Source organism: Pungitius pungitius, chromosome 21 (genome assembly GCF_949316345.1).
Source record: "Pungitius pungitius chromosome 21, fPunPun2.1, whole genome shotgun sequence".
NCBI classification, from domain to species: domain Eukaryota; kingdom Metazoa; phylum Chordata; class Actinopteri; order Perciformes; family Gasterosteidae; genus Pungitius; species Pungitius pungitius.
The window spans coordinates 11,262,121-11,282,675 of NC_084920.1; the positions used below are offsets into that span (position 1 = coordinate 11,262,121).

Consider the following 20,555-nt stretch of genomic DNA (forward strand, 5'->3'; position numbering starts at 1 on the left):
TGTGAGCATAATATCTAATGGAGATGCTGGGGATTGAACCCAGGACCTCATACATGCAAAGCATGCGCTCTACCACTGAGCTACATCCCCTGTAAAAACTACAGAATTTACTTTTTTTTGGTGATATATGTATATTTGTTTATATATATGACTTTACTTTGTATGGAAAGAACTATGAGGAGAAATGAACAAATAGAGACCTCCCCAAAGGCAAAACTTACTATGAGAGTCTGAAATCGATCTTGTGAGTCTTATTGTACCACTTTAAATGGAAAGTCGTTGCTGGCAGGATTCGAAGATGCACTTGTAGAAGAAAAATGACTATTCAGCAAAATCAAGAATTGACTAAGCGCTAGAATAGAGAGTTAGAAAGGGCACATTTCTGGAACACACATGATTAGGTAAAAATGTAAACTATACGTCATAGACTAAACTTGGTGCCTTCATTTCCTTGTTTTGTTCTCGCCTCGAAAAGGGAATTTTCCCATGAATCGCCATAATCAACTTTGAAAGGTGAGCATAAAATCTAATGGAGATGCTGGGGATTGAACCCAGGACCTCATACATGCAAAGCATGCGCTCTACCACTGAGCTACATCCCCTGTAAAAACTACAGAATTTACTATTTTTTGTGATATATATGTATGTATATTTATTTATATATTTATTTACTTACAATAGAAGAACTATGAGGAGAGAAGAATAAATAGAGATCTTCCCAAAGCAAAAACCTACTATGACAGTCTGAAATCGATCTTGTGAGTCTGGTTATACCACATTAAACAGATTCTTGTTGTCTTGAGTTTGCAAGTAGAACAGAACACGTTGACCTAGGTAGAATACCATATCACTCAATGGTGGGACGAGGTAGTGGTAGAGACAAAATCGTTGCTGGCAGGATTCGAACCTGCGCGGGGGGACCCCAATGGATTTCGAGTCCATCGCCTTAACCTCTCGGCCACAACAACCCGGTACATTTAGCAGAAAATTGACTATTTGGAAAAAATAATAATTGACTAAGCGGTAGAATAGAGAATTAGAAAGAGCACATTTGTGGAACACACTTGATTGGGTAAACATCTAAAGTCTACTTCCTAAACGACACATAGTTTCTCCTTTCCCTTGTTGATTCTTCGTCTCGAAATTTTAACTTTCCCATGAATTGTTTTAATCAACTGAAATGTGAGCATAATATCTAATGGAGATGCTGGGGATTGAACCCAGGACTTCATACATGCAAAGCATGCGCTCTACCACTGAGCTACATCCCCTGTAAAAACTACGGAATTTACTTTTTTTTGGTGATATATGTATATTTGTTTATATATATGACTTTACTTTGTATGGAAAGAACTATGAGGAGAAATGAACAAATAGAGACCTCCCCAAAGGCAAAACTTACTATGAGAGTCTGAAATCGATCTTGTGAGTCTTATTGTACCACTTTAAATAGAAAGTCGTTGCTGGCAGGATTCGAAGATGCACTTGTAGAAGAAAAATGACTATTCAGCAAAATCAAGAATTGACTAAGCGCTAGAATAGAGAGTTAGAAAGGGCACATTTCTGGAACACACATGATTAGGTAAAAATGTAAACTATACGTCATAGACTAAACTTGGTGCCTTCATTTCCTTGTTTTGTTCTCGCCTCGAAAAGGGAATTTTCCCATGAATCGCCATAATCAACTCTGAAAGGTGAGCATAAAATCTAATGGAGATGCTGGGGATTGAACCCAGCACCTCATACATGCAAAGCATGCGCTCTACCACTGAGCTACATCCCCTGTAAAAACTACAGAATTTACTTTTTTTTGTGATATATATGTATGTATATTTATTTATATATTTATTTACTTACAATAGAAGAACTATGAGGAGAGAAGAATAAATAGAGATCTTCCCAAAGCAAAAACCTACTATGACAGTCTGAAATCGATCTTGTGAGTCTCGTTATACCACATTAAACAGATTCTTGTTGTCTTGAGTTTGCAAGTAGAACAGAACACGTTGACCTAGGTAGAATACCATATCACTCAATGGTGGGACGAGGTAGTGGTAGAGACAAAATCGTTGCTGGCAGGATTCGAACCTGCGCGGGGGGACCCCAATGGATTTCGAGTCCATCGCCTTAACCTCTCGGCCACAACAACCCGGTACATTTAGCAGAAAATTGACTATTTGGAAAAAATAATAATTGACTAAGCGGTAGAATACAGAATTAGAAAGAGCACATTTGTGGAACACACTTGATTGGGTAAACATCTAAAGTCTACTTCCTAAACGACACATGGTTTCTCCTTTCCCTTGTTGATTCTTCGTCTCGAAATTTTAACTTTCCCATGAATTGTTTTAATCAACTGAAATGTGAGCATAATATCTAATGGAGATGCTGGGGATTGAACCCAGGACCTCATACATGCAAAGCATGCGCTCTACCACTGAGCTACATCCCCTGTATAAACTACAGAATTTACTTTTTTTTGGTGATATATGTATATTTGTTTATATATATGACTTTACTTTGTATGGAAAGAACTATGAGGAGAAATGAACAAATAGAGACCTCCCCGAAGGCAAAACTTACTATGAGAGTCTGAAATCGATCTTGTGAGTCTTATTGTACCACTTTAAATAGAAAGTCGTTGCTGGCAGGATTCGAAGATGCACTTGTAGAAGAAAAATGACTATTCAGCAAAATCAAGAATTGACTCAGCGCTAGAATAGAGAGTTAGAAAGGGCACATTTCTGGAACACACATGATTAGGTAAAAATTTAAACTATACGTCATAGACTAAACTTGGTGCCTTCATTTCCTTGTTTTGTTCTCGCCTCGAAAAGGGAATTTTCCCATGAATCTCCATAATCAACTCTGAAAGGTGAGCATAAAATCTATGGAGATGCTAGGGATTGAACCCAGGACCTCATACATGCAAAGCATGCGCTCTACCACTGAGCTACATCCCCTGTAAAAACTACAGAATTTACTTTTTTTTGGTGATATATATGTATGTATATTTATTTATATATTTATTTACTTACTATAGAAGAATTATGAGGAGAAAAGAATAAATAGAGACCTTCCCAAAGCAAAAACTTACTACGACAGTCTGAAATCGATCTTGTGAGTCTCGTTACACCACATTAAACAGATTCTTGTTGTCTTGAGTTTGCAAGTAGAACAGAACACGTTGACCTAGGTAGAATACCATATCACTCAATGGTGGGACGAGGTAGTGGTAGAGACAAAATCGTTGCTGGCAGGATTCGAACCTGCGCGGGGGGACCCCAATGGATTTCGAGTCCATCGCCTTAACCTCTCGGCCACAACAACCCGGTACATTTAGCAGAAAATTGACTATTTGGAAAAAATAATAATTGACTAAGCGGTAGAATAGAGAATTAGAAAGAGCACATTTGTGGAACACACTTGATTGGGTAAACATCTAAAGTCTACTTCCTAAACGACACATGGTTTCTCCTTTCCCTTGTTGATTCTTCGTCTCGAAATTTTAACTTTCCCATGAATTGTTTTAATAAACTGAAATGTGAGCATAATATCTAATGGAGATGCTGGGGATTGAACCCAGGACCTCATACATGCAAAGCATGCGCTCTACCACTGAGCTACATCCCATGTATAAACTACAGAATTTACTTTTTTTTGGTGATATATGTATATTTGTTTATATATATGACTTTACTTTGTATGGAAAGAACTATGAGGAGAAATGAACAAATAGAGACCTCCCCAAAGGCAAAACTTACTATGAGAGTCTGAAATCGATCTTGTGAGTCTTATTGTACCACTTTAAATAGAAAGTCGTTGCTGGCAGGATTCGAAGATGCACTTGTAGAAGAAAAATGACTATTCAGCAAAATCAAGAATTGACTAAGCGCTAGAATAGAGAGTTAGAAAGGGCACATTTCTGGAACACACATGATTAGGTAAAAATGTAAACTATACGTCATAGACTAAACTTGGTGCCTTCATTTCCTTGTTTTGTTCTCGCCTCGAAAAGGGAATTTTCCCATGAATCGCCATAATCAACTCTGAAAGGTGAGCATAAAATCTAATGGAGATGCTGGGGATTGAACCCAGCACCTCATACATGCAAAGCATGCGCTCTACCACTGAGCTACATCCCCTGTAAAAACTACAGAATTTACTTTTTTTTGTGATATATATGTATGTATATTTATTTATATATTTATTTACTTACAATAGAAGAACTATGAGGAGAGAAGAATAAATAGAGATCTTCCCAAAGCAAAAACCTACTATGACAGTCTGAAATCGATCTTGTGAGTCTCGTTATACCACATTAAACAGATTCTTGTTGTCTTGAGTTTGCAAGTAGAACAGAACACGTTGACCTAGGTAGAATACCATATCACTCAATGGTGGGACGAGGTAGTGGTAGAGACAAAATTGTTGCTGGCAGGATTCGAACCTGCGCGGGGGGACCCCAATGGATTTCGAGTCCATCGCCTTAACCTCTCGGCCACAACAACCCGGTACATTTAGCAGAAAATTGACTATTTGGAAAAAATAATAATTGACTAAGCGGTAGAATAGAGAATTAGAAAGAGCACATTTGTGGAACACACTTGATTGGGTAAACATCTAAAGTCTACTTCCTAAACGACACATGGTTTCTCCTTTCCCTTGTTGATTCTTCGTCTCGAAATTTTAACTTTCCCATGAATTGTTTTAATCAACTGAAATGTGAGCATAATATCTAATGGAGATGCTGGGGATTGAACCCAGGACCTCATACATGCAAAGCATGCGCTCTACCACTGAGCTACATCCCCTGTAAAAACTACAGAATTTACTTTTTTTTGGTGATATATGTATATTTGTTTATATATATGACTTTACTTTGTATGGAAAGAACTATGAGGAGAAATGAACAAATAGAGACCTCCCCAAAGGCAAAACTTACTATGAGAGTCTGAAATCGATCTTGTGAGTCTTATTGTACCACTTTAAATGGAAAGTCGTTGCTGGCAGGATTCGAAGATGCACTTGTAGAAGAAAAATGACTATTCAGCAAAATCAAGAATTGACTAAGCGCTAGAATAGAGAGTTAGAAAGGGCACATTTCTGGAACACACATGATTAGGTAAAAATGTAAACTATACGTCATAGACTAAACTTGGTGCCTTCATTTCCTTGTTTTGTTCTCGCCTCGAAAAGGGAATTTTCCCATGAATCGCCATAATCAACTTTGAAAGGTGAGCATAAAATCTAATGGAGATGCTGGGGATTGAACCCAGGACCTCATACATGCAAAGCATGCGCTCTACCACTGAGCTACATCCCCTGTAAAAACTACAGAATTTACTTTTTTTTGTGATATATATGTATGTATATTTATTTATATATTTATTTACTTACAATAGAAGAACTATGAGGAGAGAAGAATAAATAGAGATCTTCCCAAAGCAAAAACCTACTATGACAGTCTGAAATCGATCTTGTGAGTCTCGTTATACCACATTAAACAGATTCTTGTTGTCTTGAGTTTGCAAGTAGAACAGAACACGTTGACCTAGGTAGAATACCATATCACTCAATGGTGGGACGAGGTAGTGGTAGAGACAAAATCGTTGCTGGCAGGATTCGAACCTGCGCGGGGGGACCCCAATGGATTTCGAGTCCATCGCCTTAACCTCTCGGCCACAACAACCCGGTACATTTAGCAGAAAATTGACTATTTGGAAAAAATAATAATTGACTAAGCGGTAGAATACAGAATTAGAAAGAGCACATTTGTGGAACACACTTGATTGGGTAAACATCTAAAGTCTACTTCCTAAACGACACATGGTTTCTCCTTTCCCTTGTTGATTCTTCGTCTCGAAATTTTAACTTTCCCATGAATTGTTTTAATCAACTGAAATGTGAGCATAATATCTAATGGAGATGCTGGGGATTGAACCCAGGACCTCATACATGCAAAGCATGCGCTCTACCACTGAGCTACATCCCCTGTATAAACTTCAGAATTTACTTTTTTTTGGTGATATATGTATATTTGTTTATATATATGACTTTACTTTGTATGGAAAGAACTATGAGGAGAAATGAACAAATAGAGACCTCCCCGAAGGCAAAACTTACTATGAGAGTCTGAAATCGATCTTGTGAGTCTTATTGTACCACTTTAAATAGAAAGTCGTTGCTGGCAGGATTCGAAGATGCACTTGTAGAAGAAAAATGACTATTCAGCAAAATCAAGAATTGACTCAGCGCTAGAATAGAGAGTTAGAAAGGGCACATTTCTGGAACACACATGATTAGGTAAAAATGTAAACTATACGTCATAGACTAAACTTGGTGCCTTCATTTCCTTGTTTTGTTCTCGCCTCGAAAAGGGAATTTTCCCATGAATCTCCATAATCAACTCTGAAAGGTGAGCATAAAATCTATGGAGATGCTAGGGATTGAACCCAGGACCTCATACATGCAAAGCATGCGCTCTACCACTGAGCTACATCCCCTGTAAAAACTACAGAATTTACTTTTTTTTGGTGATATATATGTATGTATATTTATTTATATATTTATTTACTTACTATAGAAGAATTATGAGGAGAAAAGAATAAATAGAGACCTTCCCAAAGCAAAAACTTACTACGACAGTCTGAAATCGATCTTGTGAGTCTCGTTACACCACATTAAACAGATTCTTGTTGTCTTGAGTTTGCAAGTAGAACAGAACACGTTGACCTAGGTAGAATACCATATCACTCAATGGTGGGACGAGGTAGTGGTAGAGACAAAATCGTTGCTGGCAGGATTCGAACCTGCGCGGGGGGACCCCAATGGATTTCGAGTCCATCGCCTTAACCTCTCGGCCACAACAACCCGGTACATTTAGCAGAAAATTGACTATTTGGAAAAAATAATAATTGACTAAGCGGTAGAATAGAGAATTAGAAAGAGCACATTTGTGGAACACACTTGATTGGGTAAACATCTAAAGTCTACTTCCTAAACGACACATGGTTTCTCCTTTCCCTTGTTGATTCTTCGTCTCGAAATTTTAACTTTCCCATGAATTGTTTTAATAAACTGAAATGTGAGCATAATATCTAATGGAGATGCTGGGGATTGAACCCAGGACCTCATACATGCAAAGCATGCGCTCTACCACTGAGCTACATCCCATGTATAAACTACAGAATTTACTTTTTTTTGGTGATATATGTATATTTGTTTATATATATGACTTTACTTTGTATGGAAAGAACTATGAGGAGAAATGAACAAATAGAGACCTCCCCAAAGGCAAAACTTACTATGAGAGTCTGAAATCGATCTTGTGAGTCTTATTGTACCACTTTAAATAGAAAGTCGTTGCTGGCAGGATTCGAAGATGCACTTGTAGAAGAAAAATGACTATTCAGCAAAATCAAGAATTGACTAAGCGCTAGAATAGAGAGTTAGAAAGGGCACATTTCTGGAACACACATGATTAGGTAAAAATGTAAACTATACGTCATAGACTAAACTTGGTGCCTTCATTTCCTTGTTTTGTTCTCGCCTCGAAAAGGGAATTTTCCCATGAATCGCCATAATCAACTCTGAAAGGTGAGCATAAAATCTAATGGAGATGCTGGGGATTGAACCCAGCACCTCATACATGCAAAGCATGCGCTCTACCACTGAGCTACATCCCCTGTAAAAACTACAGAATTTACTTTTTTTTGTGATATATATGTATGTATATTTATTTATATATTTATTTACTTACAATAGAAGAACTATGAGGAGAGAAGAATAAATAGAGATCTTCCCAAAGCAAAAACCTACTATGACAGTCTGAAATCGATCTTGTGAGTCTCGTTATACCACATTAAACAGATTCTTGTTGTCTTGAGTTTGCAAGTAGAACAGAACACGTTGACCTAGGTAGAATACCATATCACTCAATGGTGGGACGAGGTAGTGGTAGAGACAAAATTGTTGCTGGCAGGATTCGAACCTGCGCGGGGGGACCCCAATGGATTTCGAGTCCATCGCCTTAACCTCTCGGCCACAACAACCCGGTACATTTAGCAGAAAATTGACTATTTGGAAAAAATAATAATTGACTAAGCGGTAGAATAGAGAATTAGAAAGAGCACATTTGTGGAACACACTTGATTGGGTAAACATCTAAAGTCTACTTCCTAAACGACACATGGTTTCTCCTTTCCCTTGTTGATTCTTCGTCTCGAAATTTTAACTTTCCCATGAATTGTTTTAATCAACTGAAATGTGAGCATAATATCTAATGGAGATGCTGGGGATTGAACCCAGGACCTCATACATGCAAAGCATGCGCTCTACCACTGAGCTACATCCCCTGTAAAAACTACAGAATTTACTTTTTTTTGGTGATATATGTATATTTGTTTATATATATGACTTTACTTTGTATGGAAAGAACTATGAGGAGAAATGAACAAATAGAGACCTCCCCAAAGGCAAAACTTACTATGAGAGTCTGAAATCGATCTTGTGAGTCTCGTTACACCACATTAAACAGATTCTTGTTGTCTTGAGTTTGCAAGTAGAACAGAACACGTTGACCTAGGTAGAATACCATATCACTCAATGGTGGGACGAGGTAGTGGTAGAGACAAAATCGTTGCTGGCAGGATTCGAACCTGCGCGGGGGGACCCCAATGGATTTCGAGTCCATCGCCTTAACCTCTCGGCCACAACAACCCGGTACATTTAGCAGAAAATTGACTATTTGGAAAAAATAATAATTGACTAAGCGGTAGAATAGAGAATTAGAAAGAGCACATTTGTGGAACACACTTGATTGGGTAAACATCTAAAGTCTACTTCCTAAACGACACATGGTTTCTCCTTTCCCTTGTTGATTCTTCGTCTCGAAATTTTAACTTTCCCATGAATTGTTTTAATAAACTGAAATGTGAGCATAATATCTAATGGAGATGCTGGGGATTGAACCCAGGACCTCATACATGCAAAGCATGCGCTCTACCACTGAGCTACATCCCATGTATAAACTACAGAATTTACTTTTTTTTGGTGATATATGTATATTTGTTTATATATATGACTTTACTTTGTATGGAAAGAACTATGAGGAGAAATGAACAAATAGAGACCTCCCCAAAGGCAAAACTTACTATGAGAGTCTGAAATCGATCTTGTGAGTCTTATTGTACCACTTTAAATAGAAAGTCGTTGCTGGCAGGATTCGAAGATGCACTTGTAGAAGAAAAATGACTATTCAGCAAAATCAAGAATTGACTAAGCGCTAGAATAGAGAGTTAGAAAGGGCACATTTCTGGAACACACATGATTAGGTAAAAATGTAAACTATACGTCATAGACTAAACTTGGTGCCTTCATTTCCTTGTTTTGTTCTCGCCTCGAAAAGGGAATTTTCCCATGAATCGCCATAATCAACTCTGAAAGGTGAGCATAAAATCTAATGGAGATGCTGGGGATTGAACCCAGCACCTCATACATGCAAAGCATGCGCTCTACCACTGAGCTACATCCCCTGTAAAAACTACAGAATTTACTTTTTTTTGTGATATATATGTATGTATATTTATTTATATATTTATTTACTTACAATAGAAGAACTATGAGGAGAGAAGAATAAATAGAGATCTTCCCAAAGCAAAAACCTACTATGACAGTCTGAAATCGATCTTGTGAGTCTCGTTATACCACATTAAACAGATTCTTGTTGTCTTGAGTTTGCAAGTAGAACAGAACACGTTGACCTAGGTAGAATACCATATCACTCAATGGTGGGACGAGGTAGTGGTAGAGACAAAATTGTTGCTGGCAGGATTCGAACCTGCGCGGGGGGACCCCAATGGATTTCGAGTCCATCGCCTTAACCTCTCGGCCACAACAACCCGGTACATTTAGCAGAAAATTGACTATTTGGAAAAAATAATAATTGACTAAGCGGTAGAATAGAGAATTAGAAAGAGCACATTTGTGGAACACACTTGATTGGGTAAACATCTAAAGTCTACTTCCTAAACGACACATGGTTTCTCCTTTCCCTTGTTGATTCTTCGTCTCGAAATTTTAACTTTCCCATGAATTGTTTTAATAAACTGAAATGTGAGCATAATATCTAATGGAGATGCTGGGGATTGAACCCAGGACCTCATACATGCAAAGCATGCGCTCTACCACTGAGCTACATCCCATGTATAAACTACAGAATTTACTTTTTTTTGGTGATATATGTATATTTGTTTATATATATGACTTTACTTTGTATGGAAAGAACTATGAGGAGAAATGAACAAATAGAGACCTCCCCAAAGGCAAAACTTACTATGAGAGTCTGAAATCGATCTTGTGAGTCTTATTGTACCACTTTAAATAGAAAGTCGTTGCTGGCAGGATTCGAAGATGCACTTGTAGAAGAAAAATGACTATTCAGCAAAATAAAGAATTGACTAAGCGCTAGAATAGAGAGTTAGAAAGGGCACATTTCTGGAACACACATGATTAGGTAAAAATGTAAACTATACGTCATAGACTAAACTTGGTGCCTTCATTTCCTTGTTTTGTTCTCGCCTCGAAAAGGGAATTTTCCCATGAATCGCCATAATCAACTTTGAAAGGTGAGCATAAAATCTAATGGAGATGCTGGGGATTGAACCCAGGACCTCATACATGCAAAGCATGCGCTCTACCACTGAGCTACATCCCCTGTAAAAACTACAGAATTTACTTTTTTTTGTGATATATATGTATGTATATTTATTTATATATTTATTTACTTACAATAGAAGAACTATGAGGAGAGAAGAATAAATAGAGATCTTCCCAAAGCAAAAACCTACTATGACAGTCTGAAATCGATCTTGTGAGTCTCGTTATACCACATTAAACAGATTCTTGTTGTCTTGAGTTTGCAAGTAGAACAGAACACGTTGACCTAGGTAGAATACCATATCACTCAATGGTGGGACGAGGTAGTGGTAGAGACAAAATCGTTGCTAGCAGGATTCGAACCTGCGCGGGGGGACCTCAATGGATTTCGAGTCCATCGCCTTAACCTCTCGGCCACAACAACCCGGTACATTTAGCAGAAAATTGACTATTTGGAAAAAATAATAATTGACTAAGCGTTAGAATAGAGAATTAGAAAGAGCACATTTGTGGAACACACTTGATTGGGTAAACATCTAAAGTCTACTTCCTAAACGACACATGGTTTCTCCTTTCCCTTGTTGATTCTTCGTCTCGAAATTTTAACTTTCCCATGAATTGTTTTAATCAACTGAAATGTGAGCATAATATCTAATGGAGATGCTGGGGATTGAACCCAGGACCTCATACATGCAAAGCATGCGCTCTACCACTGAGCTACATCCCCTGTAAAAACTACAGAATTTACTTTTTTTTGGTGATATATGTATATTTGTTTATATATATGACTTTACTTTGTATGGAAAGAACTATGAGGAGAAATGAACAAATAGAGACCTCCCCAAAGGCAAAACTTACTATGAGAGTCTGAAATCGATCTTGTGAGTCTTATTGTACCACTTTAAATAGAAAGTCGTTGCTGGCAGGATTCGAAGATGCACTTGTAGAAGAAAAATGACTATTCAGCAAAATCAAGAATTGACTAAGCGCTAGAATAGAGAGTTAGAAAGGGCACATTTCTGGAACACACATGATTAGGTAAAAATGTAAACTATACGTCATAGACTAAACTTGGTGCCTTCATTTCCTTGTTTTGTTCTCGCCTCGAAAAGGGAATTTTCCCATGAATCGCCATAATCAACTCTGAAAGGTGAGCATAAAATCTAATGGAGATGCTGGGGATTGAACCCAGGACCTCATACATGCAAAGCATGCGCTCTACCACTGAGCTACATCCCCTGTAAAAACTACAGAATTTACTTTTTTTTGTGATATATATGTATGTATATTTATTTATATATTTATTTACTTACTATAGAAGAATTATGAGGAGAAAAGAATAAATAGAGACCTTCCCAAAGCAAAAACTTACTACGACAGTCTGAAATCGATCTTGTGAGTCTCGTTATACCACATTAAACAGATTCTTGTTGTCTTGAGTTTGCAAGTAGAACAGAACACGTTGACCTAGGTAGAATACCATATCACTCAATGGTGGGACGAGGTAGTGGTAGAGACAAAATCGTTGCTGGCAGGATTCGAACCTGCGCGGGGGGACCCCAATGGATTTCGAGTCCATCGCCTTAACATCTCGGCCACAACAACCCGGTACATTTAGCAGAAAATTGACTATTTGGAAAAAATAATAATTGACTAAGCGGTAGAATAGAGAATTAGAAAGAGCACATTTGTGGAACACACTTGATTGGGTAAACATCTAAAGTCTACTTCCTAAACGACACATGGTTTCTCCTTTCCCTTGTTGATTCTTCGTCTCAAAATTTTAACTTTCCCATGAATTGTTTTAATCAACTGAAATGTGAGCATAATATCTAATGGAGATGCTGGGGATTGAACCCAGGACCTCATACATGCAAAGCATGCGCTCTACCACATGAGCTACATCCCCTGTAAAAACTACAGAATTTACTTTTTTTTTGATATATATGTATGTATATTTATTTATATATTTATTTACTTACTATAGAAGAATTATGAGGAGAAAAGAATAAATAGAGACCTTCCCAAAGCAAAAACTTACTACGACAGTCTGAAATCGATCTTGTGAGTCTCGTTATACCACATTAAACAGATTCTTGTTGTCTTGAGTTTGCAAGTAGAACAGAACACGTTGACCTAGGTAGAATACCATATCACTCAATGGTGGGACGAGGTAGTGGTAGAGACAAAATCGTTGCTGGCAGGATTCGAACCTGCGCGGGGGGACCCCAATGGATTTCGAGTCCATCGCCTTAACCTCTCGGCCACAACAACCCGGTACATTTAGCAGAAAATTGACTATTTGGAAAAAATAATAATTGACTAAGCGGTAGAATAGAGAATTAGAAAGAGCACATTTGTGGAACACACTTGATTGGGTAAACATCTAAAGTCTACTTCCTAAACGACACATGGTTTCTCCTTTCCCTTGTTGATTCTTCGTCTCGAAATTTTAACTTTCCCATGAATTGTTTTAATCAACTGAAATGTGAGCATAATATCTAATGGAGATGCTGGGGATTGAACCCAGGACCTCATACATGCAAAGCATGCGCTCTACCACTGAGCTACATCCCCTGTAAAAACTACAGAATTTACTTTTTTTTGGTGATATATATGTATGTATATTTATTTATATATTCATTTACTTACTATAGAAGAATTATGAGGAGAAAAGAATAAATAGAGACCTTCCCAAAGCAAAAACTTACTACGACAGTCTGAAATCGATCTTGTGAGTCTCGTTATACCACATTAAACAGATTCTTGTTGTCTTGAGTTTGCAAGTAGAACAGAACACGTTGACCTAGGTAGAATACCATATCACTCAATGGTGGGACGAGGTAGTGGTAGAGACAAAATCGTTGCTGGCAGGATTCGAACCTGCGCGGGGGGACCCCAATGGATTTCGAGTCCATCGCCTTAACCTCTCGGCCACAACAACCTGGTACATTTAGCAGAAAATTGACTATTTGGAAAAAATAATAATTGACTAAGCGGTAGAATAGAGAATTAGAAAGAGCACATTTGTGGAACACACTTGATTGGGTAAACATCTAAAGTCTACTTCCTAAACGACACATGGTTTCTCCTTTCCCTTGTTGATTCTTCGTCTCGAAATTTTAACTTTCCCATGAATTGTTTTAATCAACTGAAATGTGAGCATAATATCTAATGGAGATGCTGGGGATTGAACCCAGGACCTCATACATGCAAAGCACGCGCTCTACCACTGAGCTACATCCCCTGTAAAAACTACAGAATTTACTTTTTTTTGGTGATATATATGTATGTATATTTATTTATATATTTATTTACTTACTATAGAAGAATTATGAGGAGAAAAGAATAAATAGAGACCTTCCCAAAGCAAAAACTTACTACGACAGTCTGAAATCGATCTTGTGAGTCTCGTTACACCACATTAAACAGATTCTTGTTGTCTTGAGTTTGCAAGTAGAACAGAACACGTTGACCTAGGTAGAATACCATATCACTCAATGGTGGGACGAGGTAGTGGTAGAGACAAAATCGTTGCTGGCAGGATTCGAACCTGCGCGGGGGGACCCCAATGGATTTCGAGTCCATCGCCTTAACCTCTCGGCCACAACAACCCGGTACATTTAGCAGAAAATTGACTATTTGGAAAAAATAATAATTGACTAAGCGGTAGAATAGAGAATTAGAAAGAGCACATTTGTGGAACACACTTGATTGGGTAAACATCTAAAGTCTACTTCCTAAACGACACATGGTTTCTCCTTTCCCTTGTTGATTCTTCGTCTCGAAATTTTAACTTTCCCATGAATTGTTTTAATCAACTGAAATGTGAGCATAATATCTAATGGAGATGCTGGGGATTGAACCCAGGACCTCATACATGCAAAGCACGCGCTCTACCACTGAGCTACATCCCCTGTAAAAACTACAGAATTTACTTTTTTTTGGTGATATATATGTATGTATATTTATTTATATATTTATTTACTTACTATAGAAGAATTATGAGGAGAAAAGAATAAATAGAGACCTTCCCAAAGCAAAAACTTACTACGACAGTCTGAAATCGATCTTGTGAGTCTCGTTACACCACATTAAACAGATTCTTGTTGTCTTGAGTTTGCAAGTAGAACAGAACACGTTGACCTAGGTAGAATACCATATCACTCAATGGTGGGACGAGGTAGTGGTAGAGACAAAATCGTTGCTGGCAGGATTCGAACCTGCGCGGGGGGACCCCAATGGATTTCGAGTCCATCGCCTTAACCTCTCGGCCACAACAACCCGGTACATTTAGCAGAAAATTGACTATTTGGAAAAAATAATAATTGACTAAGCGGTAGAATAGAGAATTAGAAAGAGCACATTTGTGGAACACACTTGATTGGGTAAACATCTAAAGTCTACTTCCTAAACGACACATAGTTTCTCCTTTCCCTTGTTGATTCTTCGTCTCGAAATTTTAACTTTCCCATGAATTGTTTTAATCAACTGAAATGTGAGCATAATATCTAATGGAGATGCTGGGGATTGAACCCAGGACTTCATACATGCAAAGCATGCGCTCTACCACTGAGCTACATCCCCTGTAAAAACTACGGAATTTACTTTTTTTTGGTGATATATGTATATTTGTTTATATATATGACTTTACTTTGTATGGAAAGAACTATGAGGAGAAATGAACAAATAGAGACCTCCCCAAAGGCAAAACTTACTATGAGAGTCTGAAATCGATCTTGTGAGTCTTATTGTACCACTTTAAATAGAAAGTCGTTGCTGGCAGGATTCGAAGATGCACTTGTAGAAGAAAAATGACTATTCAGCAAAATCAAGAATTGACTAAGCGCTAGAATAGAGAGTTAGAAAGGGCACATTTCTGGAACACACATGATTAGGTAAAAATGTAAACTATACGTCATAGACTAAACTTGGTGCCTTCATTTCCTTGTTTTGTTCTCGCCTCGAAAAGGGAATTTTCCCATGAATCGCCATAATCAACTCTGAAAGGTGAGCATAAAATCTAATGGAGATGCTGGGGATTGAACCCAGCACCTCATACATGCAAAGCATGCGCTCTACCACTGAGCTACATCCCCTGTAAAAACTACAGAATTTACTTTTTTTTGTGATATATATGTATGTATATTTATTTATATATTTATTTACTTACAATAGAAGAACTATGAGGAGAGAAGAATAAATAGAGATCTTCCCAAAGCAAAAACCTACTATGACAGTCTGAAATCGATCTTGTGAGTCTCGTTATACCACATTAAACAGATTCTTGTTGTCTTGAGTTTGCAAGTAGAACAGAACACGTTGACCTAGGTAGAATACCATATCACTCAATGGTGGGACGAGGTAGTGGTAGAGACAAAATTGTTGCTGGCAGGATTCGAACCTGCGCGGGGGGACCCCAATGGATTTCGAGTCCATCGCCTTAACCTCTCGGCCACAACAACCCGGTACATTTAGCAGAAAATTGACTATTTGGAAAAAATAATAATTGACTAAGCGGTAGAATAGAGAATTAGAAAGAGCACATTTGTGGAACACACTTGATTGGGTAAACATCTAAAGTCTACTTCCTAAACGACACATGGTTTCTCCTTTCCCTTGTTGATTCTTCGTCTCGAAATTTTAACTTTCCCATGAATTGTTTTAATCAACTGAAATGTGAGCATAATATCTAATGGAGATGCTGGGGATTGAACCCAGGACCTCATACATGCAAAGCATGCGCTCTACCACTGAGCTACATCCCCTGTAAAAACTACAGAATTTACTTTTTTTTGGTGATATATGTATATTTGTTTATATATATGACTTTACTTTGTATGGAAAGAACTATGAGGAGAAATGAACAAATAGAGACCTCCCCAAAGGCAAAACTTACTATGAGAGTCTGAAATCGATCTTGTGAGTCTTATTGTACCACTTTAAATGGAAAGTCGTTGCTGGCAGGATTCGAAGATGCACTTGTAGAAGAAAAATGACTATTCAGCAAAATCAAGAATTGACTAAGCGCTAGAATAGAGAGTTAGAAAGGGCACATTTCTGGAACACACATGATTAGGTAAAAATGTAAACTATACGTCATAGACTAAACTTGGTGCCTTCATTTCCTTGTTTTGTTCTCGCCTCGAAAAGGGAATTTTCCCATGAATCGCCATAATCAACTTTGAAAGGTGAGCATAAAATCTAATGGAGATGCTGGGGATTGAACCCAGGACCTCATACATGCAAAGCATGCGCTCTACCACTGAGCTACATCCCCTGTAAAAACTACAGAATTTACTATTTTTTGTGATATATATGTATGTATATTTATTTATATATTTATTTACTTACAATAGAAGAACTATGAGGAGAGAAGAATAAATAGAGATCTTCCCAAAGCAAAAACCTACTATGACAGTCTGAAATCGATCTTGTGAGTCTGGTTATACCACATTAAACAGATTCTTGTTGTCTTGAGTTTGCAAGTAGAACAGAACACGTTGACCTAGGTAGAATACCATATCACTCAATGGTGGGACGAGGTAGTGGTAGAGACAAAATCGTTGCTGGCAGGATTCGAACCTGCGCGGGGGGACCCCAATGGATTTCGAGTCCATCGCCTTAACCTCTCGGCCACAACAACCCGGTACATTTAGCAGAAAATTGACTATTTGGAAAAAATAATAATTGACTAAGCGGTAGAATAGAGAATTAGAAAGAGCACATTTGTGGAACACACTTGATTGGGTAAACATCTAAAGTCTACTTCCTAAACGACACATAGTTTCTCCTTTCCCTTGTTGATTCTTCGTCTCGAAATTTTAACTTTCCCATGAATTGTTTTAATCAACTGAAATGTGAGCATAATATCTAATGGAGATGCTGGGGATTGAACCCAGGACTTCATACATGCAAAGCATGCGCTCTACCACTGAGCTACATCCCCTGTAAAAACTACGGAATTTACTTTTTTTTGGTGATATATGTATATTTGTTTATATATATGACTTTACTTTGTATGGAAAGAACTATGAGGAGAAATGAACAAATAGAGACCTCCCCAAAGGCAAAACTTACTATGAGAGTCTGAAATCGATCTTGTGAGTCTTATTGTACCACTTTAAATAGAAAGTCGTTGCTGGCAGGATTCGAAGATGCACTTGTAGAAGAAAAATGACTATTCAGCAAAATCAAGAATTGACTAAGCGCTAGAATAGAGAGTTAGAAAGGGCACATTTCTGGAACACACATGATTAGGTAAAAATGTAAACTATACGTCATAGACTAAACTTGGTGCCTTCATTTCCTTGTTTTGTTCTCGCCTCGAAAAGGGAATTTTCCCATGAATCGCCATAATCAACTCTGAAAGGTGAGCATAAAATCTAATGGAGATGCTGGGGATTGAACCCAGCACCTCATACATGCAAAGCATGCGCTCTACCACTGAGCTACATCCCCTGTAAAAACTACAGAATTTACTTTTTTTTGTGATATATATGTATGTATATTTATTTATATATTTATTTACTTACAATAGAAGAACTATGAGGAGAGAAGAATAAATAGAGATCTTCCCAAAGCAAAAACCTACTATGACAGTCTGAAATCGATCTTGTGAGTCTCGTTATACCACATTAAACAGATTCTTGTTGTCTTGAGTTTGCAAGTAGAACAGAACACGTTGACCTAGGTAGAATACCATATCACTCAATGGTGGGACGAGGTAGTGGTAGAGACAAAATTGTTGCTGGCAGGATTCGAACCTGCGCGGGGGGACCCCAATGGATTTCGAGTCCATCGCCTTAACCTCTCGGCCACAACAACCCGGTACATTTAGCAGAAAATTGACTATTTGGAAAAAATAATAATTGACTAAGCGGTAGAATAGAGAATTAGAAAGAGCACATTTGTGGAACACACTTGATTGGGTAAACATCTAAAGTCTACTTCCTAAACGACACATGGTTTCTCCTTTCCCTTGTTGATTCTTCGTCTCGAAATTTTAACTTTCCCATGAATTGTTTTAATCAACTGAAATGTGAGCATAATATCTAATGGAGATGCTGGGGATTGAACCCAGGACCTCATACATGCAAAGCATGCGCTCTACCACTGAGCTACATCCCCTGTAAAAACTACAGAATTTACTTTTTTTTGGTGATATATATGTATGTATATTTATTTATATATTCATTTACTTACTATAGAAGAATTATGAGGAGAAAAGAATAAATAGAGACCTTCCCAAAGCAAAAACTTACTACGACAGTCTGAAATCGATCTTGTGAGTCTCGTTATACCACATTAAACAGATTCTTGTTGTCTTGAGTTTGCAAGTAGAACAGAACACGTTGACCTAGGTAGAATACCATATCACTCAATGGTGGGACGAGGTAGTGGTAGAGACAAAATCGTTGCTGGCAGGATTCGAACCTGCGCGGGGGGACCCCAATGGATTTCGAGTCCATCGCCTTAACCTCTCGGCCACAACAACCTGGTACATTTAGCAGAAAATTGACTATTTGGAAAAAATAATAATTGACTAAGCGGTAGAATAGAGAATTAGAAAGAGCACATTTGTGGAACACACTTGATTGGGTAAACATCTAAAGTCTACTTCCTAAACGACACATGGTTTCTCCTTTCCCTTGTTGATTCTTCGTCTCGAAATTTTAACTTTCCCATGAATTGTTTTAATCAACTGAAATGTGAGCATAATATCTAATGGAGATGCTGGGGATTGAACCCAGGACCTCATACATGCAAAGCACGCGCTCTACCACTGAGCTACATCCCCTGTAAAAACTACAGAATTTACTTTTTTTTGGTGATATATATGTATGTATATTTATTTATATATTTATTTACTTACTATAGAAGAATTATGAGGAGAAAAGAATAAATAGAGACCTTCCCAAAGCAAAAACTTACTACGACAGTCTGAAATCGATCTTGTGAGTCTCGTTACACCACATTAAACAGATTCTTGTTGTCTTGAGTTTGCAAGTAGAACAGAACACGTTGACCTAGGTAGAATACCATATCACTCAATGGTGGGACGAGGTAGTGGTAGAGACAAAATCGTTGCTGGCAGGATTCGAACCTGCGCGGGGGGACCCCAATGGATTTCGAGTCCATCGCCTTAACCTCTCGGCCACAACAACCCGGTACATTTAGCAGAAAATTGACTATTTGGAAAAAATAATAATTGACTAAGCGGTAGAATAGAGAATTAGAAAGAGCACATTTGTGGAACACACTTGATTGGGTAAACATCTAAAGTCTACTTCCTAAACGACACATGGTTTCTCCTTTCCCTTGTTGATTCTTCGTCTCGAAATTTTAACTTTCCCATGAATTGTTTTAATCAACTGAAATGTGAGCATAATATCTAATGGAGATGCTGGGGATTGAACCCAGGACCTCATACATGCAAAGCACGCGCTCTACCACTGAGCTACATCCCCTGTAAAAACTACAGAATTTACTTTTTTTTGGTGATATATATGTATGTATATTTATTTATATATTTATTTACTTACTATAGAAGAATTATGAGGAGAAAAGAATAAATAGAGACCTTCCCAAAGCAAAAACTTACTACGACAGTCTGAAATCGATCTTGTGAGTCTCGTTACACCACATTAAACAGATTCTTGTTGTCTTGAGTTTGCAAGTAGAACAGAACACGTTGACCTAGGTAGAATACCATATCACTCAATGGTGGGACGAGGTAGTGGTAGAGACAAAATCGTTGCTGGCAGGATTCGAACCTGCGCGGGGGGACCCCAATGGATTTCGAGTCCATCGCCTTAACCTCTCGGCCACAACAACCCGGTACATTTAGCAGAAAATTGACTATTTGGAAAAAATAATAATTGACTAAGCGGTAG

The 20,555-nt window shown here is 37.9% G+C and overlaps 51 non-coding genes across 51 annotated transcripts; all 51 read right to left on the reverse strand.

Moving 5' to 3' along the window:
• Positions 1-18: 18 nt before the first annotated feature.
• trnaa-ugc (transfer RNA alanine (anticodon UGC)) lies at positions 19-90 on the reverse strand. Its single transcript has one exon. It is a non-coding gene; the product is annotated as a tRNA-Ala (tRNA).
• A 440-nt stretch (positions 91-530) lies between these two features.
• On the reverse strand, positions 531-602 carry trnaa-ugc (transfer RNA alanine (anticodon UGC)). Its single transcript has one exon. It is a non-coding gene; the product is annotated as a tRNA-Ala (tRNA).
• Positions 603-886: 284 nt separating this feature from the next.
• trnas-cga (transfer RNA serine (anticodon CGA)) lies at positions 887-968 on the reverse strand. The gene has a single exon. It is a non-coding gene; the product is annotated as a tRNA-Ser (tRNA).
• A 231-nt stretch (positions 969-1,199) lies between these two features.
• On the reverse strand, positions 1,200-1,271 carry trnaa-ugc (transfer RNA alanine (anticodon UGC)). The gene has a single exon. It is a non-coding gene; the product is annotated as a tRNA-Ala (tRNA).
• A 440-nt stretch (positions 1,272-1,711) lies between these two features.
• trnaa-ugc (transfer RNA alanine (anticodon UGC)) lies at positions 1,712-1,783 on the reverse strand. Its single transcript has one exon. It is a non-coding gene; the product is annotated as a tRNA-Ala (tRNA).
• A 284-nt stretch (positions 1,784-2,067) lies between these two features.
• On the reverse strand, positions 2,068-2,149 carry trnas-cga (transfer RNA serine (anticodon CGA)). Its single transcript has one exon. It is a non-coding gene; the product is annotated as a tRNA-Ser (tRNA).
• A 231-nt stretch (positions 2,150-2,380) lies between these two features.
• Positions 2,381-2,452, reverse strand: trnaa-ugc (transfer RNA alanine (anticodon UGC)). Its single transcript has one exon. It is a non-coding gene; the product is annotated as a tRNA-Ala (tRNA).
• A 439-nt stretch (positions 2,453-2,891) lies between these two features.
• Positions 2,892-2,963, reverse strand: trnaa-ugc (transfer RNA alanine (anticodon UGC)). Its single transcript has one exon. It is a non-coding gene; the product is annotated as a tRNA-Ala (tRNA).
• A 285-nt stretch (positions 2,964-3,248) lies between these two features.
• Positions 3,249-3,330, reverse strand: trnas-cga (transfer RNA serine (anticodon CGA)). Its single transcript has one exon. It is a non-coding gene; the product is annotated as a tRNA-Ser (tRNA).
• A 743-nt stretch (positions 3,331-4,073) lies between these two features.
• trnaa-ugc (transfer RNA alanine (anticodon UGC)) lies at positions 4,074-4,145 on the reverse strand. The gene has a single exon. It is a non-coding gene; the product is annotated as a tRNA-Ala (tRNA).
• Positions 4,146-4,429: 284 nt separating this feature from the next.
• On the reverse strand, positions 4,430-4,511 carry trnas-cga (transfer RNA serine (anticodon CGA)). Its single transcript has one exon. It is a non-coding gene; the product is annotated as a tRNA-Ser (tRNA).
• A 231-nt stretch (positions 4,512-4,742) lies between these two features.
• On the reverse strand, positions 4,743-4,814 carry trnaa-ugc (transfer RNA alanine (anticodon UGC)). The gene has a single exon. It is a non-coding gene; the product is annotated as a tRNA-Ala (tRNA).
• A 440-nt stretch (positions 4,815-5,254) lies between these two features.
• trnaa-ugc (transfer RNA alanine (anticodon UGC)) lies at positions 5,255-5,326 on the reverse strand. The gene has a single exon. It is a non-coding gene; the product is annotated as a tRNA-Ala (tRNA).
• Positions 5,327-5,610: 284 nt separating this feature from the next.
• trnas-cga (transfer RNA serine (anticodon CGA)) lies at positions 5,611-5,692 on the reverse strand. The gene has a single exon. It is a non-coding gene; the product is annotated as a tRNA-Ser (tRNA).
• Positions 5,693-5,923: 231 nt separating this feature from the next.
• On the reverse strand, positions 5,924-5,995 carry trnaa-ugc (transfer RNA alanine (anticodon UGC)). Its single transcript has one exon. It is a non-coding gene; the product is annotated as a tRNA-Ala (tRNA).
• Positions 5,996-6,434: 439 nt separating this feature from the next.
• trnaa-ugc (transfer RNA alanine (anticodon UGC)) lies at positions 6,435-6,506 on the reverse strand. The gene has a single exon. It is a non-coding gene; the product is annotated as a tRNA-Ala (tRNA).
• Positions 6,507-6,791: 285 nt separating this feature from the next.
• Positions 6,792-6,873, reverse strand: trnas-cga (transfer RNA serine (anticodon CGA)). The gene has a single exon. It is a non-coding gene; the product is annotated as a tRNA-Ser (tRNA).
• Positions 6,874-7,616: 743 nt separating this feature from the next.
• On the reverse strand, positions 7,617-7,688 carry trnaa-ugc (transfer RNA alanine (anticodon UGC)). Its single transcript has one exon. It is a non-coding gene; the product is annotated as a tRNA-Ala (tRNA).
• Positions 7,689-7,972: 284 nt separating this feature from the next.
• trnas-cga (transfer RNA serine (anticodon CGA)) lies at positions 7,973-8,054 on the reverse strand. Its single transcript has one exon. It is a non-coding gene; the product is annotated as a tRNA-Ser (tRNA).
• Positions 8,055-8,285: 231 nt separating this feature from the next.
• On the reverse strand, positions 8,286-8,357 carry trnaa-ugc (transfer RNA alanine (anticodon UGC)). The gene has a single exon. It is a non-coding gene; the product is annotated as a tRNA-Ala (tRNA).
• Positions 8,358-8,639: 282 nt separating this feature from the next.
• Positions 8,640-8,721, reverse strand: trnas-cga (transfer RNA serine (anticodon CGA)). The gene has a single exon. It is a non-coding gene; the product is annotated as a tRNA-Ser (tRNA).
• A 743-nt stretch (positions 8,722-9,464) lies between these two features.
• trnaa-ugc (transfer RNA alanine (anticodon UGC)) lies at positions 9,465-9,536 on the reverse strand. Its single transcript has one exon. It is a non-coding gene; the product is annotated as a tRNA-Ala (tRNA).
• Positions 9,537-9,820: 284 nt separating this feature from the next.
• On the reverse strand, positions 9,821-9,902 carry trnas-cga (transfer RNA serine (anticodon CGA)). Its single transcript has one exon. It is a non-coding gene; the product is annotated as a tRNA-Ser (tRNA).
• A 743-nt stretch (positions 9,903-10,645) lies between these two features.
• On the reverse strand, positions 10,646-10,717 carry trnaa-ugc (transfer RNA alanine (anticodon UGC)). Its single transcript has one exon. It is a non-coding gene; the product is annotated as a tRNA-Ala (tRNA).
• Positions 10,718-11,001: 284 nt separating this feature from the next.
• trnas-cga (transfer RNA serine (anticodon CGA)) lies at positions 11,002-11,083 on the reverse strand. Its single transcript has one exon. It is a non-coding gene; the product is annotated as a tRNA-Ser (tRNA).
• Positions 11,084-11,314: 231 nt separating this feature from the next.
• trnaa-ugc (transfer RNA alanine (anticodon UGC)) lies at positions 11,315-11,386 on the reverse strand. Its single transcript has one exon. It is a non-coding gene; the product is annotated as a tRNA-Ala (tRNA).
• A 440-nt stretch (positions 11,387-11,826) lies between these two features.
• trnaa-ugc (transfer RNA alanine (anticodon UGC)) lies at positions 11,827-11,898 on the reverse strand. Its single transcript has one exon. It is a non-coding gene; the product is annotated as a tRNA-Ala (tRNA).
• Positions 11,899-12,182: 284 nt separating this feature from the next.
• Positions 12,183-12,264, reverse strand: trnas-cga (transfer RNA serine (anticodon CGA)). Its single transcript has one exon. It is a non-coding gene; the product is annotated as a tRNA-Ser (tRNA).
• A 231-nt stretch (positions 12,265-12,495) lies between these two features.
• On the reverse strand, positions 12,496-12,568 carry trnaa-ugc (transfer RNA alanine (anticodon UGC)). The gene has a single exon. It is a non-coding gene; the product is annotated as a tRNA-Ala (tRNA).
• A 283-nt stretch (positions 12,569-12,851) lies between these two features.
• Positions 12,852-12,933, reverse strand: trnas-cga (transfer RNA serine (anticodon CGA)). The gene has a single exon. It is a non-coding gene; the product is annotated as a tRNA-Ser (tRNA).
• Positions 12,934-13,164: 231 nt separating this feature from the next.
• Positions 13,165-13,236, reverse strand: trnaa-ugc (transfer RNA alanine (anticodon UGC)). Its single transcript has one exon. It is a non-coding gene; the product is annotated as a tRNA-Ala (tRNA).
• A 285-nt stretch (positions 13,237-13,521) lies between these two features.
• Positions 13,522-13,603, reverse strand: trnas-cga (transfer RNA serine (anticodon CGA)). Its single transcript has one exon. It is a non-coding gene; the product is annotated as a tRNA-Ser (tRNA).
• A 231-nt stretch (positions 13,604-13,834) lies between these two features.
• Positions 13,835-13,906, reverse strand: trnaa-ugc (transfer RNA alanine (anticodon UGC)). The gene has a single exon. It is a non-coding gene; the product is annotated as a tRNA-Ala (tRNA).
• Positions 13,907-14,191: 285 nt separating this feature from the next.
• On the reverse strand, positions 14,192-14,273 carry trnas-cga (transfer RNA serine (anticodon CGA)). Its single transcript has one exon. It is a non-coding gene; the product is annotated as a tRNA-Ser (tRNA).
• Positions 14,274-14,504: 231 nt separating this feature from the next.
• On the reverse strand, positions 14,505-14,576 carry trnaa-ugc (transfer RNA alanine (anticodon UGC)). The gene has a single exon. It is a non-coding gene; the product is annotated as a tRNA-Ala (tRNA).
• Positions 14,577-14,861: 285 nt separating this feature from the next.
• Positions 14,862-14,943, reverse strand: trnas-cga (transfer RNA serine (anticodon CGA)). The gene has a single exon. It is a non-coding gene; the product is annotated as a tRNA-Ser (tRNA).
• A 231-nt stretch (positions 14,944-15,174) lies between these two features.
• Positions 15,175-15,246, reverse strand: trnaa-ugc (transfer RNA alanine (anticodon UGC)). Its single transcript has one exon. It is a non-coding gene; the product is annotated as a tRNA-Ala (tRNA).
• Positions 15,247-15,686: 440 nt separating this feature from the next.
• Positions 15,687-15,758, reverse strand: trnaa-ugc (transfer RNA alanine (anticodon UGC)). Its single transcript has one exon. It is a non-coding gene; the product is annotated as a tRNA-Ala (tRNA).
• A 284-nt stretch (positions 15,759-16,042) lies between these two features.
• On the reverse strand, positions 16,043-16,124 carry trnas-cga (transfer RNA serine (anticodon CGA)). Its single transcript has one exon. It is a non-coding gene; the product is annotated as a tRNA-Ser (tRNA).
• Positions 16,125-16,355: 231 nt separating this feature from the next.
• Positions 16,356-16,427, reverse strand: trnaa-ugc (transfer RNA alanine (anticodon UGC)). Its single transcript has one exon. It is a non-coding gene; the product is annotated as a tRNA-Ala (tRNA).
• A 440-nt stretch (positions 16,428-16,867) lies between these two features.
• Positions 16,868-16,939, reverse strand: trnaa-ugc (transfer RNA alanine (anticodon UGC)). The gene has a single exon. It is a non-coding gene; the product is annotated as a tRNA-Ala (tRNA).
• A 284-nt stretch (positions 16,940-17,223) lies between these two features.
• On the reverse strand, positions 17,224-17,305 carry trnas-cga (transfer RNA serine (anticodon CGA)). Its single transcript has one exon. It is a non-coding gene; the product is annotated as a tRNA-Ser (tRNA).
• Positions 17,306-17,536: 231 nt separating this feature from the next.
• Positions 17,537-17,608, reverse strand: trnaa-ugc (transfer RNA alanine (anticodon UGC)). Its single transcript has one exon. It is a non-coding gene; the product is annotated as a tRNA-Ala (tRNA).
• Positions 17,609-18,048: 440 nt separating this feature from the next.
• Positions 18,049-18,120, reverse strand: trnaa-ugc (transfer RNA alanine (anticodon UGC)). The gene has a single exon. It is a non-coding gene; the product is annotated as a tRNA-Ala (tRNA).
• A 284-nt stretch (positions 18,121-18,404) lies between these two features.
• On the reverse strand, positions 18,405-18,486 carry trnas-cga (transfer RNA serine (anticodon CGA)). Its single transcript has one exon. It is a non-coding gene; the product is annotated as a tRNA-Ser (tRNA).
• Positions 18,487-18,717: 231 nt separating this feature from the next.
• trnaa-ugc (transfer RNA alanine (anticodon UGC)) lies at positions 18,718-18,789 on the reverse strand. Its single transcript has one exon. It is a non-coding gene; the product is annotated as a tRNA-Ala (tRNA).
• Positions 18,790-19,074: 285 nt separating this feature from the next.
• Positions 19,075-19,156, reverse strand: trnas-cga (transfer RNA serine (anticodon CGA)). The gene has a single exon. It is a non-coding gene; the product is annotated as a tRNA-Ser (tRNA).
• Positions 19,157-19,387: 231 nt separating this feature from the next.
• trnaa-ugc (transfer RNA alanine (anticodon UGC)) lies at positions 19,388-19,459 on the reverse strand. Its single transcript has one exon. It is a non-coding gene; the product is annotated as a tRNA-Ala (tRNA).
• A 285-nt stretch (positions 19,460-19,744) lies between these two features.
• On the reverse strand, positions 19,745-19,826 carry trnas-cga (transfer RNA serine (anticodon CGA)). The gene has a single exon. It is a non-coding gene; the product is annotated as a tRNA-Ser (tRNA).
• Positions 19,827-20,057: 231 nt separating this feature from the next.
• On the reverse strand, positions 20,058-20,129 carry trnaa-ugc (transfer RNA alanine (anticodon UGC)). Its single transcript has one exon. It is a non-coding gene; the product is annotated as a tRNA-Ala (tRNA).
• Positions 20,130-20,414: 285 nt separating this feature from the next.
• On the reverse strand, positions 20,415-20,496 carry trnas-cga (transfer RNA serine (anticodon CGA)). Its single transcript has one exon. It is a non-coding gene; the product is annotated as a tRNA-Ser (tRNA).
• Positions 20,497-20,555: the final 59 nt, after the last annotated feature.